This window comes from Symphalangus syndactylus, chromosome 13 (genome assembly GCF_028878055.3).
Source record: "Symphalangus syndactylus isolate Jambi chromosome 13, NHGRI_mSymSyn1-v2.1_pri, whole genome shotgun sequence".
Taxonomy (NCBI): Eukaryota; Metazoa; Chordata; class Mammalia; order Primates; family Hylobatidae; genus Symphalangus; species Symphalangus syndactylus.
The window spans coordinates 41,590,001-41,605,805 of NC_072435.2; the positions used below are offsets into that span (position 1 = coordinate 41,590,001).

The following is a 15,805-nucleotide window of genomic DNA, read 5'->3' on the forward strand; positions in this document are numbered from 1 at the left end:
ACCCCGCCGCCCCGACACCAACGGCGCAGGCCGTCCCGGCCCGGAGCGAGCGGCGCGGGAGGCCCGCAGGCCCGAGCCCGCGTAGCCCCGGCCTCCCGCCCCCGCGCCGCGCGGATGGCGTAGGTGGCGGCGCACCGGCCCCATTACGCAATGCAGGTTACGCGGACCGCGCCGCGAGCCTCCGCCGGCCGCCCCGTGTCGTCCGCCGCCCCGAAGGGCACCGGTCCTTACCTGAGACACTAGGCCGCACGCCGCCCCCGCCGGCCGTCCGCCTGCTGCCGCCGCCCCCTCCCCGAGCTGCCTGCGCGGCGCCGGGGCCCGCCCGCCGCTCCGCCGAGCTCACAGGCCGCGCTCGCCCGCGGGCACCGCCGGCAGCCGCCGCTGCAGCCGCCGCCACTGCTTCGGCTCCTCGGCTGCGGGAGACCAGAACAAACAGCCCAGCCGCCGCCGCCGCCGCCGCCGCCGCCAGCGCACTGACGTCACCGCGCACGCTGCGCGCGCGGCCCCGCGCCGCCGCCGCCCGGTGTGCGCGCCCCGCCCCGGCGCCCGGCGCGAACGAGCTCTGGAGAGACAGTGGCTGCGAGGTGAGTAGGGGATACCGCGGACTGAGGGAGGAGACCCCGCAGAGCGACGGAGCGAGCTGGGGGAAACGGGCGGACTGCAGGCTGGGCCTGCGGGAAAAGATCTGAAGGCTGAGAGAGACATCCAAATTACTAAGAAAGATCTGAAGACAGACCCTCACAGGGAGGGAGGATGGTGAGGAGGGACCCCAGACTGATGGAGGAGGCGGAGGAGAGAGCCCTAAGGGAGAACCCCAGGTGGGGAGGTGGAGGCGAGAGAGCTGCGATGGGGGCGCCGGGGCTGGGGTGAAGTGGAGGAAAGGAGGTGAGAGGAGGCTGCGAGCAAGGCCGAGGCGGATCCTCCTTATGTCCCCCCCTCCTCTTATGTCCCCCTGCTGACCTTCTTCCAACCCACCTTTTTAAAAAAAGGGACATGGTCTTGTTCTGTCTCCCAGGCTGGAGTGCAGTGGTGCAGTCATAGCTCACTGCAGCCTCAACCTGCTGGCCTCAAGCGATCCTCCTGGCCTCAAGCGATCCTCCTGCTTCAGCCTCCCAGGTAGCTGGGACTACAGGTGTGCACCACCACACCCAGCTAACTATTTTTTGTAGAGATGGGATCTCACGATGTTGGCCAGGCTGGTCTCTGTCTCCTGGACTCAAGCGATCCCCCTGCCTCGACCACCTGAAGTGCTAGGATTACAGGCGTGAGCCACCACGCCCAGCTCCTTCCCATCCTTAAGACTCAACCCCAAGTCAGACCAGGCGCGGTGGCTCACGCCGGTAATCTCAGCACTTTGGGAGGCAGAGGCAGGAGGCTGGCTTGAGGCCAGAGGTTTGAGACCATCCTAGCCAACAGAGTGAAACCTCACCTCTACTAAAAATACAAAAATTAGCCCCGTGTGGGCCGGGCGCGGTGGCTCACGCCTGTAATCCCAGCACTTTGGGAGGCCGAGGCGGGCAGATCACGAGGTCAGGAGACCGAGACCATCCTGGCTAACAAGGTGAAACCCCGTCTCTACTAAAAATACAAAAAATTAGCCGGGCATGGTGGTGGGCGCCTGTAGTCCCAGCTACTCGGGAGACTGAGGCAGGAGAATGGCATGAACCTGGGAGGCGGAGCTTGCAGTGAGCCAAGATCGCGCCCGTGCACTTCAGCCTGGGTGACAGAGCGAGACTCCGTCTCAAAAAAAAAAAAAAAAAAAATTAGCCGGGTGTGGTGGGGCATGCCTGTAATCCCATACCTGTAATCCCAGCTACTCGGGAGGCTAAGGCAGGACAATCACTTGAACCCAGGAGGCGGAGGTTGCAGTGAGCCGAGATTGTGCCACTGCACTCTAGCCTGGGCGACAGAGCAAGGCTCTGTCTCCAAAAAAGAAAAAGACTCAACCCTAAGTCAGCTCCAGGACGTATGTGCCTACTGTACATGTGTGAGTCCGAGGGGAAAAAACATCACATGACCTCTTCTAGGGCTTCCAAAGCACCCCACCTGGCCACGGAAGAGCTTAGTAAACATGGGGTAGTTTTGAGATCGCTAAAAGGAGGAAGTTAGGCATATGTCTCTTGCAGCTTAAAATAATACTGTGAAAGTTTTCAAACCTGGAAACATAACCACTTCTCTTTCCTTTTATATATATATTTTTATATATATATATGTGTGTATATATATATATATATATTTTTTTTTTTTTTTTTTTTAAGACAAGATCTTGCTCTGTCACCCAGGCTGGAGTGCAGTGGCTGGATCATAGCTCACTGTAACCTCAAACTCTCAGTCTCAAGTGATCCTCCCACCTCAGCCTCTTTAGTAGCTGGGACCACAGGTGTGCGCCACCATGCCCAGCTAATTTTTGTATTTTTGTAGAGAGGAGGTCTCACCATGTTGCCCAGGCTGGTCTTGAATTCCTGGGCTCAAGCGATCCACCTCCCTCAGCCTCCCAAAGTGCTGGAACTACAGGCGTGAGCCACCGCACCCAGGCCACTCTCTTAGCATTTTGTATTCCCATCTTTTAAAAATGGAAAGCAGGCTGGGCACGGTGGCTCACACCTGTAATCCCAGCACTTTGGGAGGTCGAGGCAGGTGGATCACCTGAGGTCAGGAGTTCTGGACCAGCCTGGCCAACATGGTGAAACTTCGACTCTACTAATAATACAAAAATTAGCCAGGTATGGTAGCGGGCGCCTGTAATCCTAGCTACTTTGGAGGCTGAGGCAGGAGAATCACTTGAACCCAAGAGACAGAGGTTGCAGTGAGCTGAGATCATGCCATTCCACTCCAGCCTGGGCGACAGCGAGACTCCATCTCAAAAAAAAAAAAAAAAAAAAAAAAAAGGAAGCAAACTCAGTTCTAAAAAGTCTACATGGGGCCAGGCACAGTGGCTCACACCTGTAATCCTAGCACTTTGGGAGGCCAACGTGGGTAGATTACCTGAGGTCAGGAGTTCGAAACCAACCTGGGTAACATGGTGAAACCCCGTCTCTACTAAAAATACAAACGAAATTAGCCCGGTGTGGTGGTGGGCACCTGTAGTCCCAGCTACTCAGGAGGCTGAGGGAGGAGAATCGCTTGAACCTGGGAGGTGGAGGTTGCAGTGAGCCAAGATCATGCCACTGCACTCCAGCCTGGGTGACAGGGCAAAACTCTGTCTCAAAAAAAAAAAAAAAAAAGTCTACGTGGTATTTTTTTTTTTAAGTCCAAGTAATGAAACATTTCCTGATGGCCCGTGGTTTCAGAATATATGGATATAATAGGATACTAGTAAAATAGTTTCTTTTCTATCATATGTTTGCTCATGCTTAACCAGGGGCAATCATAAATCACTAATGGGTCCTAAGCAAAGTTAAAAATTAAAGTTTTTCATTCATTCATGTATCTATGTATTAATTTATTCATTTATCACAGAGTCTTGCTCTGTTGCCCAGGCTGGAGTGCAGTGTTGCATTCATGGTTCACTGCAGCCTCGACCTCCTAGGCTCATTCAATCCTCCCACCTCAGCCTCCCGAGTAGCTGGGACTACAGGCATGTGCCATTACACCCAGCTAAGTTTTTAAATTGTTCGTAGTTGGCTGGGCACAGTGGCTCACGCCTGTAATGCCAGTACTTTGGGAGGCTGAGGTGGGTGGATCACCTGAGGTCGGTAGTTTGAGAGCAGCCTGGCCAACATGGTGAACACACCAGTCTGTACTAAAAATACAAAAATTAGAGGCCGGGTGCAGTGGCTCATGCCTGTAATCTCAGCACTTTGGGAGGCTGAGGCAGGTGTATCACCTGAGGTCTGGAATTCACAGCTAGCCTGGCCAACATGGTGAAACCTCATCTCTACTAAAAATAGAAAAAATTAGCCGGGCTTGGTGACGGATGCCTGTAATCCCACCTACTCAGGAGGCTGAGGCAGGAGAATCACTTGAACCCAGGAAGCGGAGGTTGCAGTGAGCAGAGATTGCGGAGGTGGAAGATACAGTGAGCGGAGATCGCGCCATTGCACTCCAGCCTGGGCAACAAGAGTCAAACTCCATCTCAAAAAAAAGAAAAAAAAATTATCCAGGCATAGTGTTGCATGCCTGTAATCCCAGCTACTTGGGAGGCTGAGGCAGGATAATCACTTGAGCCCGCTTAAGAGGTGGAGGTTGCAGTGAGCCAAGGTCGCACCACTGCACTCCAGCCTGGGTGACAGAGCAAGACTGTCTCAAAAAAAAAAAAAAAAAAAAAAATTTGTAGTCACGGGGTCTCACTATGTTGGCCAAGCTGATCTCCAACTCTTGGCCTCAAGTGATTCTCCCGCCTTGGCCTAACCCTTTATTTTTAACAAAGCATGAGAAAACAAGTTATTAGCTGTAAGAAATAAAGGATATAATTGTAACTCCTTCATTGAAACTTCCTTCTAACTCTGTATTACAGAATATTGAAATTTGTGAATATCTTCTGGCTCCTAATTTTGCACCCCTGGCAATTATGCAGAAGATGATCAGAAATGGAAAACGAGCAGGAGGGTACCCAGGGCTTTGTGAATAGGTATTAACAACTGGTTTGTTGTTACTGGGTTTTTTGTTTTTTTTTAAGGAAATCACAATGTATCTATTTTAAGCTCTCCTTCCCTGTAGTTATCTTGTCTTGTTGCATTATCCACTTAATTTATCATTGTTGGCCAGGCACGGTGGCTCCCGCCTGTAATCCCAGCACTTTGGGAGGCTGAGGCAGGCAGATCATGAGGTCAGGAGATCGAGACTATCCTGGCTAACATGGTGAAACCCCGTCTCTACTAAAAATACAAAAATTAGCCGGGTGTGGTGATGGGTGCCTGTAGTCCCAGCTACTCGGGAGGTTGAGGCAGGAGAATGGCATGAACCCGGGAGGCGGAGGTTGCAGTGAGCCGAGATCGTGCCACTGCACTCCAGCCTGGGGGACAGAGCGAGGCTCCATCTCGAAAAAAAAAAAAATTATCATTGTTGACAATAAATGTTTTTGGAAGTAATTTGGAACTGTTGGTTTGCAAATCACATAATAAAAGCCCTCACTTTACTGTAGAGTCACACAGAGACATTAGACAAAACCATATATCTAGATTGATAACTAGACCTAACCAGGTGGCTTTTGGACATTGCTACAAATGAAATCCAACCTGGAAAAAATATTCAGGCTGTAAAGGCAGTTCCAAAAGCTGTCTCCAAAAATCATTTGGGACAACAATGTCTCATTCTTTTTGTCTTCCATAGTGCTTTGCCTAACTCCTCGAAGATAGCTCAAACTCAGAAAATGTTTATCTGGTTGAGTCACTTTAATAAAAATAGTCTTGTTACCTCATGGTTCACATGTTATTTATTTATGAAACAGTCTCACTCTGTCGCCTGGGCTGGAGTGCAATGGCATGATCTCGGCTCACTGCAACCTCCACCTCCCGGGTTCAAGAGATTCTCGTGCCTCAGTCTCCTGAGTAGCTGGAATTACTGGCATGTCCCACCATGCCTGGCTAATTGTTTTGTATTTTTAGTAGAAACGAGGTTTCGCGGCGTTGGCCAGGCTGGTCTCGAACTCCTGGCCTTAAGTGATCTGCCCACCTCGGCCTCCCAAAGTGCTGGGATTACAGGCTTGAGCCACGGCGCCTGGCTTATTTATTTATTAAGTTATAAAGACAAAATCTCACCCTGTCACCCATGCTGGAGTGCAGTGGCATGATCATAGCTCAATGCAGCCTCACCCTTCTCCACTCAAGCAATTCTCCCACCTCAGCCTCCTGAGTACATAGGACTACACCCATGCCCCACTACACTTGGCTATTTTTTTTAATTTGTTTTTTTGTTTGTTTGTTTTTCGTAGCAATAAGGTTTCGCTATATTGCCCAAGCTAGAATGCAGTGGCTATTCACAGACACAATTATGTCTGACTACAGCCTTGAACTCCTGGGCCCAAGCAATCTTCCTACCTCAACCTCCTGAGTAGCTGGGACTATAGCTGCCTGCCCAGCTTAGATTTTTATTCTATGCATCAATATATATCAATGTACAGAAATAGTTGTGTTATTTAAACAAAAGGGATCATCCTATATCTGTTGCTTTTTGCTGTTTTCTTTTTTTAGACAGGGTCTTGCTCTGTCACCCAGGCTGGAGTGCAGTGGTGCGATCTCGGCTCACTGCAACCTCTGCCTTCCAGCTTCAAGCGATTCTCATGCCCCTGCCTCCCAAGTATCTGGGACTACAGACATGCGCCACCACAGCTATCTAATTTTTGTATTTTTATTAGAGACAACGGTTTTACCGTTGGCCAGACTGGTCTCAAAATCCTGGCCTCAAATGATCCGCCCACCTCGGCCTCCCAAAGTGTTGGGATTACAGGCATGAGGTACCGTACCCAGCCAGCTTTTTTTATTTAATACATATAGCCCAGAACTCCTAGACTCAAGCGATCCTCCCAGTCCACCTCAGCATACCAAATAGCGGGGACTACAGGTGCATGCCACTGTGTCTGGCTGGAAGTCATTTCACGTGAATACTTTGAGATCTGCCTTATTGGAGATGATGTCAGGATCACATACAGTATGTTATCTTATCTGAGATAGATATGTCTATCTCAGATAACATGGTGGCTCATGCCTGTAATCCCAGCACTTTGGGAGACTGAGGCAGGTGGGTCATTTGAGGTCAGGAATTTCGAGACCAGCCTGGCCAACATGGTGAAACCCCGTCCCTACTAAGAAAACACAAAAATTAGCCAAGCATGGTGGTGCATACCTGTTCTCCCAGCTACTCGGGAGGCTAAGGCACAAGAATTGCTTGAACCCGGGAGGTGGAGGTTGCAGTGAGCTGAGATTGCACCACTGCACTCCAGCCTGGAAGACAGAACAAGACTCCATTTAAAACAACAACAACAACAACAGCAGCAGCAACAAAAAACTAAACTAAAAAACAAAGGAAAAAGAAAACATGGAGTTGTTCCTTTGGCCACATACATGCAAATCTGTAAGAAAAGTAATGTTGTAGACATCAAGGGAATGGGTACTGTTCACAAAGGAATGCCCCACAACTGTTATCATGCAAAACTGGAAGAGTCTACAGTGTTACCGAGCATGCTGTTGGGATTCTTCTAAACGAACAAGTTAAGGGCAAAATTCTTGCCAAGAGAATTTATGTACGTATTGAGCACATTAATCACTCTAAGGCTGAAGCAGGAGAATCACTTGAACCTGGGAGGTGGAGGTTGCAGTGAGCAGAGATCGCATCACTGCATTGCAGCCTGGGAGACAGAGCAAGATTCCATCTCAAAAAAAAAAAAAGCTGGAGGATTTGTGTCTTGTATCAATGCCCACTTTCCAATGGGAACTTGCCCACAAAGTTACATTCTAGAATTTATAGTTAGACCTAGAGAAGGCAAGTGACTCACCCAAGGTCACACATTTACACAGAGTTGAGAACCTAGATATCCTGACTCTGTAAAGATTGCTTTACAGAGTTCAAGACCAGCCTGGCCAACATGGTGAAACCTTGTCTCTACTAAAGATATAAAAATTAGGTGGGCATGATGGTAGGCATGTGTAATCCCAGCTACTCAGGAGGCTGAGGCAGGAGAATCACTTGAACCCGGGAGGCGAAGGTTGCAGTGAGCCAAGATCACGCCACTGTACTCCAGCCTGGGCAACAGAACGAGATACCATCTCAAAAAATAAAAATAAAAAAAAAGACCAATAGACTGTTTAAAAAAAAAAAAGGTTAAATTTATATAGCATGGTCAGCTTTGAAAACATCAGAAAGGTCGGGTGTGGTGGCTCACACCTGTAAAACCAGCACTTTGGGAGGCTGAGGAGGGTGGATCACTTGAATCCAGGAGTTTAAGACCAGTCTGGCCAACATGGCGAAATGCCACCTCTACAGAAAATACAAAAGAAATTAGCTGGATATGGTGGTGCACGCCTGTCATCCCAGCTATTTAGGAAGCTGAGGTGGGAGGATCATTGGAGCCTGGGAGGCAGAGGTTGCAGTGAGCCACAATTGAGCCTCTGCACTCCAGCCTGGGCAATGGAGTGAGACCCTGTCTCAAAAAAAAAAAGGGAAAAAGAGGCTGGGCTCCGTGGCTCACACCTGTAATTGCAGCACTTTGGGAGGCCAAGGTGGGTGGATCACCTGAGGTCAGAAGTTCGAGACCAGTCTCGCCAACATGGTGAAACCCAATCTCTAATACAAATACAAAAATTAGCCAGTTGTGGTGGTGTGTGCCTGTAATCCCAGCTACTTGGGAGGCTGAAGCAGGAGAATCACTTGAACCTGGGAGGTGGAGGTTGCAGTGAGCAGAGGTCGCACCATTGCACTGCAGCCTGGGAGACAGAGCAAGATTCCATCTCAAAAAAAAAAAAAAAAAAAAAAAGCTGGAGGATTTGTGTCTTGTATCAATGCCCACTTTCCAATGGGAACTTGCCCACAAAGTTACATTCTAGAATTTATAGTTAGACCTAGAGAAGGCAAGTGACTCACCCAAGGTCACACATTTACACAGAGTTGAGAACCTAGATATCCTGACTCTGTAAAGATTGCTTGCATTTTTTCCCCTAGCCCAGGGGTTGACAAACTTTTTCTGGAAAGAGCCAAATACTCAACATTTTAGGCTTAGAGGGCCACACAATCTCTATAACATGGCCAATTTTTTTTTTTTTGAGACAGAGTCTTGCTGCATTGCCCAGGCTGGAGTGCAGTGGTGTGATCTCAGCTCACTGCAACCTCTGCCTCCCAGGTTCAAGTTTTCATGCCTTGGTCTCCCAAGAAGCTGGGATTACAGGCATGTGCCACCATGCCCAGCTAATTTTTGTATTTTTATTAGAAACAAGGTTTCACCGTGTTGCCCAGGCTGCTCTTGAACTCCTGACCTCAGGTGATCTGCCCGCCTCAGGTTCCCAAAGTGCTGAGATTACAGATATGAGGCCTACAGCGCCCAGCCTTTTTTTTTTTTTTATTTTCGTCAGGGTCTCATTCTCTCGCCCAGGCTGCAGTTGCAGTGGTACCATCAGGGCTCACTGCAGCCTCAACCTCCTAGGCTCAAGCCATCCTCTTGCCTCAGCCTCCCAAGTTGCTGGGACTGTAGGCACGTGCCACCATGCTGGGCTGTTTTGTTTTTGTTTTTGTTTTTTTGAGATGGAGTTTCACTCTGTCACCTAGGCTGGAGTGCAGTGGCGTGGGTCTCGGCTCACTTCAACCTCTGCCTCCTGGGTTCAAGTGATTCTCCTGCCTCAGGATCCAGAGTAGTTGGGACTATAGGTGTGTGCCACCACACCCAGCTAATTTTTGTATTTTTAGTAGAGACGGGGTTTCACTATGTTGGCCAGGTTGGTCTTGAATTCCTGACCTCGTGATCTGCCTCCTCGGCCTCCCAAAGTGCTGGAATTACAAGCATGAGCCACCATGCCCGGCTGTGTTTTTTTTCATTATTTTTAGTAGAGATGGGGGTCTTATTTAAGTTGCCCAGTGTGGTCTCGAACTCCTGGGCTCAAATGATCCTCTTGCCTTGGCCTTCCAAAGTGTTGGGATTACAGGTGTGAGCCACTGAGTCCAGCTACACTGTTAATTTTTGTAGCTGTACCATTGTGGCACAAAAACAGCCATAGATAATATGTAAACATATGGCATGACTGGCAATAAAACGTTATGGATACTAAAATAAGAATTTCATATAAATTTCACAAGTCACAAAATGTCATTATTTTGACTTTTGTCTACCTTTTATTTATTTATTTATTTTTTAGACGGAGTTTCGCTCTTGTTGCCCAGGCTGGAGTGCGGTGGCGCGATCTCGGCTCACCGCAACCTCTGCCTCCTGGGTTCAAGCAATTCTCCTACCTCATCCTCCCAAGTAGCTGGGATTACAGGCATGCGCCATCACACCCGGCTAATTTTTTATTTTTAGTAGAGATGGGGTTTCTCCATGTTGGCCAGGCTGGTCTTGAACTCCTGACCACAGGTGATCGCCCACCTCGGCCTCCCAAAGTGCTGGGATTACAGGCATGAGCCACCACGCATGGCTGTCGGCCTTTTAAAAAATATAAAAATCATTCCTCACTGGAAGGCTGCTCAAAAACAGTGGCTGAGATTTGTCTTGTAGGCCATAGTTTGCTGATCCTAGTTCTAGACTCTCAAGACTAGAGAAGCAGAAATTTCTTTACATGCATCTTTTTTATTTGTTTGTTTAAGACAGGGTCTCTCCGCCGGGCACGGTGGCTCACACCTGTAATCCCAGCACTTTGGGAGGCTGAGGTGGGCAGATCAGGAGGTCAGGAGATCGAGACCATCCTGGCTAACACGGTGAAACCCCGTCTCTACTAAAAATACAAAAAATTGGCCAGGCGTGGTGATGGGTGCCTGTAGTCCCAGCTACTCGGGAGGCTGAGGCAGGAGAATGGCATGAACCCGGGAGGCAGAGCTTGCAGTGAGCCGAGATAGCGCCACTGCAGTCCGGCCTGGGCAAAAGAGTGAGACTCCGTCTCAAAAAAAAAAAAAAACAAAAAAAAAACACAGGGTCTCTCTGTCACCCAGGCTGGAGTGCAGTGGTGCGATCACTGCAGCCTTGACCTCCTGGACTCAAGCAATCCTGCTGCCTCAGCCTCCTGTGTACTGGAACCATACATAGGTGCATGCCACCACACTGGGCTAACTTTTGCATTTTTTGTTGTGACGGGGTTTTACCATATTGCCCAGGCTGGTCTTGAACTCTTGGTCTCAAGAGATCCTCCCACCTCAACTTCCCAAAGTGCTGGGATTGCAGGCATGAGCCACTGTGCCCAGCCTACACGTATCATTTCTGTAATGATACAGAAGCTACTCTGCTATAATTTTAAAAAAATTAATAGACTATTTTGTTAGCAGTTTTAGGTTTACGTAAAAATTGAGACCAGGTGCAGTGGCTCACGCCTGTAATCTCAGCACTTTGGGAAGCTGAGCCAGGTGGATCACCTGAGGTCGGGAGTTTGAGACCACCCTGGGCAACATGGCGAAGCCCTGTCTCTAATAAAAATACAAAAAATTAGCCGGGCGTGGCAGCACGCACCTGTAATACCAGCTACTTGGGAGGCGAACACAGGAGAATTACTTGAACTCAGGAGGAGGTTGCAGTGAGCTGAGATCGCGCCACTGCACTCTAGCCTGGGCAACAGAGCGAGACTCTATCTCAAAAAAAAAAAAAAAAAGTTGAAGCTGGGCGCGGTGGCTCACACCTGTAATCCCAGCACTTTGGGAGGCTGAGGCGGGTGCATCACCTGAGGTCAGGAGTTCGAGACCAGCCTGCCCAACATGAAACCCTGTCTCTACTAAAAATACAAAAATATTAGTCAGGTGTGGTGGCACACACCTGTACTCCCAGCTATTCAGGAGGCTGAGGCAGGAGAATCGCTTGAACCCAGGAGGCGGAGGTTGCAGTGAGCCAAGATCACGCCATTGCACTCCAGCCTGGGCAACAAGAGCGAAACTCCCATCTCAGGAAAAAAAAAAAAAAAAATTGAGTGGAAAGTACGATTCCCATATATGCCCTTACTACTACCCTCCACCCCATTTTCCCCAATATCAGCATTAACATTACTGTGCTACATTTGTTACAGCTGATGAGCCAGTATAGATCCAATATCGATACATTATTAACTAATGCCTGTACTTTACATTAGGGTTCATTCACTCTGTGTTGTATATTCTATGGGTTTTGACAAATGTATAAACACATGTAGGCCGGACATGGTGGCTCATGCCTATAATCCTAACACTTTAGGAGGCCGAGGATGGGGGATCACAAGAGCCCAGGAGGTCGAGACCGTCTTGGGCAACATGGTGAAACCTCATCTCTACAAAAATACAAAAAATTAGCCAGCTATGGTGTCGCATCCCTGTAGTCCCAGCTACTTGGGAGGCTGAGGTGGGAGGATCACCTGAGCCTGAGAGGTCCAGGCTGCAGTGAGCCAAGATCACACCGCTGCATTCCAGCCTGGGCAATAGAGTGAGACCCTGTCTCAAAAAGTGAAAATAAAGACATGTATATACTATTACGCTTGCCAGTTTGTTTATTTGTTTTGTTTGAGACAGGGTCTTGCTCTGTTGCCCAGGCTGGACTGCAGTGGCATGGTCGCAGCTCACTGCAGCCTCAACCTGCTGGGCTCAAGCAATCCTCCTGCCTCAGCCTCCCAAGTAGCTGGGATTATAGGTGTGTGCCACCATGCCTGGCAATTTTTTTTTTTTTTTTTAGTAGAGATGAGGTCTCCCTATGTTGCCTAGTCTGGTCTCAAACTCCTGGACTCAAGTGATCCTCACCAAAGCCTCCCAAAGTGCTAAGATTATAGGCATGAGCCACCATGCCTCTGGCTTGCTTGCCATTGTTTTTGTTTGTTTTGTTTGAGACGGAGTTTCACTCTTGTTACCCAGGCTGGAGTGCAATGGCGTGATCTCGGCTCATCGCAACCTCCGCCTCCTGGGTTCAAGCGATTCTACTGCCTCAGCCTCCCGAATAGCTGGGATTACCAAGTAGCTGGGATTACAGGCATGCGCTACCACGCCAGGCTAAGTTTTATATTTTTAGTAGAATTGGGATTTCACCATGTTGACCAGGCTGGTCTCAAATTCCTGACCTCAAGTGATCCACCCACCTCAGCCTCCCAGGGTGCTGGGATTACAGGTGTGAGCCACTGCACCCAGCCTGCATTTTCTTTTACAAACAGGTTTTCGCCATGTTGCCCACACTGGTCTCAAACCCCTGGGCTCACGTGATCCTCATACCTCGGCCTCCCAAAGTGCTGGAATTAAAGGCGTGAGCCACCGTGCCCATCCTGTTGACAAAGTTTATTTCATTTTTTTTTTTTTTTTTTCCTTTGAGAGAGAGTTTCACTGTTGTTGCCCAGGCTGGAGTGCAGTGGCGTGAACTTGGCGCACCACAACCTCTGCCCCCCCGGGTTCAAGCCATTCTCCTGCCTCAGCCTCCTGAATAGCTGGGATTACAGGCATGTGCCACAACACCTGGCTAATTTTGTGTTTTTAGTAGAGACGGGATTTCTCCATGTTGGTCAGGCTGGTCTCGAACTCCCGGCCTCAGGTAATCCGCCCGCCTCAGCCTCCCAAAGTGCTGGGATTACAGGCATGAGCCACTGCACCTGGCCAACAAAGTGTATTTCAAACACTGCAGATAATTGTTGTGGTCTTAATTCATTTGAGGTAATTGGTATTGTCATTCTCATTGTCCTCTTGTGAGGAGGAATTAGGAACTTATGTCTCTCTAAGGAGGCTATAGTTTTCCTTTTGGGGACCATTGTAGTAGAGAATTCTCACATTCACGCATTTCATTTCCCTAAAGTTAGCCACCGGCCCATGTGGGTAATCTCTAAAGAGGACAACAAGTATTTAGCAGTTATTTCAGAGATAATTTTCTGCCAGCAAATATGGGAAACTTGCATGCATTTTTGAACTCTGCCTGTTCACATCTATTTAGAGAAATGTTCCCAAGTCTTTGTAGGCATCTGAGAAGCTAAAATCCCCAGGCATTTCCCACAGGGCAGGTTCAGTTGTCGTTTTGAGTGGGTAGCGATGGGCTGGGTGGCCTATTAAGTGAAAACATGGTGATCTGTGCACCCACAATGCCTAGGCCCTGCAGACACAAATGCCCAACTTGTTGACCTGTGACTCAGACTTAGACCCCAAAAGGAGATGTTACATACACTCTGTTCTTTATTGAAATAATCTGGCTTGAATGAGTTGGCTGGAAATATAGTATTTGTAGGAATAAATGGTCTTCCACATCAACATAATGGAATTCAGTCGAGAGGAATATTACTGGGGATGTAAATATGCTTTAAAAACAGGCTGGGACCAGGCACGGTGGCTCACACCTGAAATTCTAGCACTTCTGGAGGCCAAGGCAGGTGGATCACTCGAGGTCAGGAGTTGGAGACCAGCCTGCAACATGGCGAAACCACATCTCTACTAAAAGTACAAAAAAATTAGCTGGCTATGGTGGTGTGTGCCTGCAATCCTAGCTACTCGGGAGGCTGAGGCAGGAGAATCACTTGAACCCAGGAGGCGGAGGTTGTAGTGAGCCGAGATCGTGCCACTACACTCCAGCCTGGGAGACAGAGCAGGACTCCGTCTCAAAAAAAAAAAAAAGAAAAGAAAAAAGAGGCTGGGTGCCATGGCTCACACCTGTAATCCCATTGCCTTGGGAGAAGTTTCTCTTAAGCCCAGGAGTTTGAGACTAGCCTAGGCAACATGGAGAAACCCTGTCTCTACAAAATATACAAAAATTAGCAGGGCGTGGTGGTGCATGCCTGTAGTCCCAGCTACTCAGGAGGCTGAGATGGGAGGATCACTTCAGCCTAGGAGATTGAGGCTGCAGTGAGCTATGGTTGTGCCACTGCACTCCAGTCTGGGCAACAGAACAAGACCCTGTTTCAAAAAAAAGAAAAGAATAAAAGAAAAGTGTTACAACAATGCCAGCACTGTACTGGAAGACAGTAATCAAAGAAGTAAAACTGTATCTATTCACAGATGATGTGATTTTATAGATATGAAATCCTGAAGAACACACACATACACACACAAACAAACTTATTAGAGCTAATACATTCCACAAAATTAGCGTCCATGATCAACACACAAAAACCTCTTACTTGTATTTCTGTACACTGGCAACGAACAACCCAAAAATGAAATTAAACATTCTTGGCCAGATGCAGTGGCTCACGCCTGTAATCCCAGCATTTTGGGAGGCTGAGGTGAGCAGTTTGCCTGAGGTCAGGAGTTCGAGACCATCCTGGCCAACATGGTGAAACTCTGTCTCTACTGAAAATACAAAAATTAGCCAGGTGTGGTGGCAGGTGCCTGTAATCCCAGCTACTCAGGAGGCTGAGGCAGGAGAATCGCTTGTACCCGGGAAGCAGAGGTTGCAGTGAGCCGAGATTGTGCCATTGCACTGTAGCCTGGGTGACAACAGCGAGACTTTGTCTCAACAACAACGAAAAAAAATTATCAGGCAGACCCCCTGAATACAAACAATTTTTTTTTTTTTTTTTTTTGAGATGGAGTCTCGCTCTGTCACCCAGGCTGTAGTGCAGTGGCACGATCTCGGCTCACTGCAAGCTCTGCCTCCTGGGTTCACACCATTCTCCTGCCTCAGCCTCCCAAGTAGCTGGGGCTATAGGTGCCCGCCACCACGCCCGGCTAATTTTTTTGTATTTTTAGTAGAGACGGAGTTTCACCGTGTTAGCCAGGATGGTCTCGATCTCCTGACCTCATGATCCACCCGCCTCAGCCTCCCAAAGTGCTGGGATTACAGGCATGAGCCACCGCGCTCGGCCCAAGATTTTTAATTAAAAATGTTTTAAATAGGCTGGGTGTGGTGGCTCACACTTGTAATCCCAGCACTTTGGGAAGCCAAGGTGGGTGGATCACTTGGTATCAGGAGTTCAAGACCAGCCTGGCCAACATGGTGAAACCGTGTCACTACTAAAAAAACAAAAATTAGCTGGATGTGGTGGCACGCACCAGTAATCTCAGCTACTCAGACACTGAGGCAGGAGAATCGCTTGAACCCGGGAGGCTGAGGTTACAGTGAGCCAAGATCACACCATTGCACTCTAGCCTGGGCAACAGAATGAGGCTGCGTCTCAAAAAAAAATTTTATGGTAGCTCACGCCTGTAATCCTACCACTTTGGGAGGCCAAGGTGGGTGGATCACAAGGTCAAGAGTTCAAGACCAGCCCGGCCAACATGGTGAAACCCTGTCTCTACTAAAAATACAAAAGTTATT

General features: G+C 48.8%; 1 protein-coding gene and 1 long non-coding RNA gene across 5 annotated transcripts in view; one reads left to right on the forward strand and one right to left on the reverse strand.

The window, feature by feature from the left end:
- Nucleotides 1-475, reverse strand: part of BRD4 (bromodomain containing 4) — a 101,161-nt gene extending 100,686 nt beyond the window's left edge. For all 3 annotated transcript variants that reach the window (XM_055235505.1, XM_055235507.2, XM_055235506.2), the window contains exon 1: nucleotides 232-475. The gene's annotated coding sequence lies outside the window, so the exon portion shown is untranslated. The remainder of the gene's footprint in view (nucleotides 1-231) is intronic.
- Nucleotides 476-514: 39 nt separating this feature from the next.
- On the forward strand, nucleotides 515-12,033 carry LOC134732308 (uncharacterized). 2 transcript variants are annotated; one of them, XR_010115339.1, is made up of 2 exons: nucleotides 515-584; nucleotides 4,457-12,033. It is a non-coding gene; the product is annotated as an uncharacterized lncRNA (long non-coding RNA). The 2 variants fall into 2 exon arrangements; XR_010115338.1 differs by having other exon boundaries at nucleotides 534-756.
- Nucleotides 12,034-15,805: the final 3,772 nt, after the last annotated feature.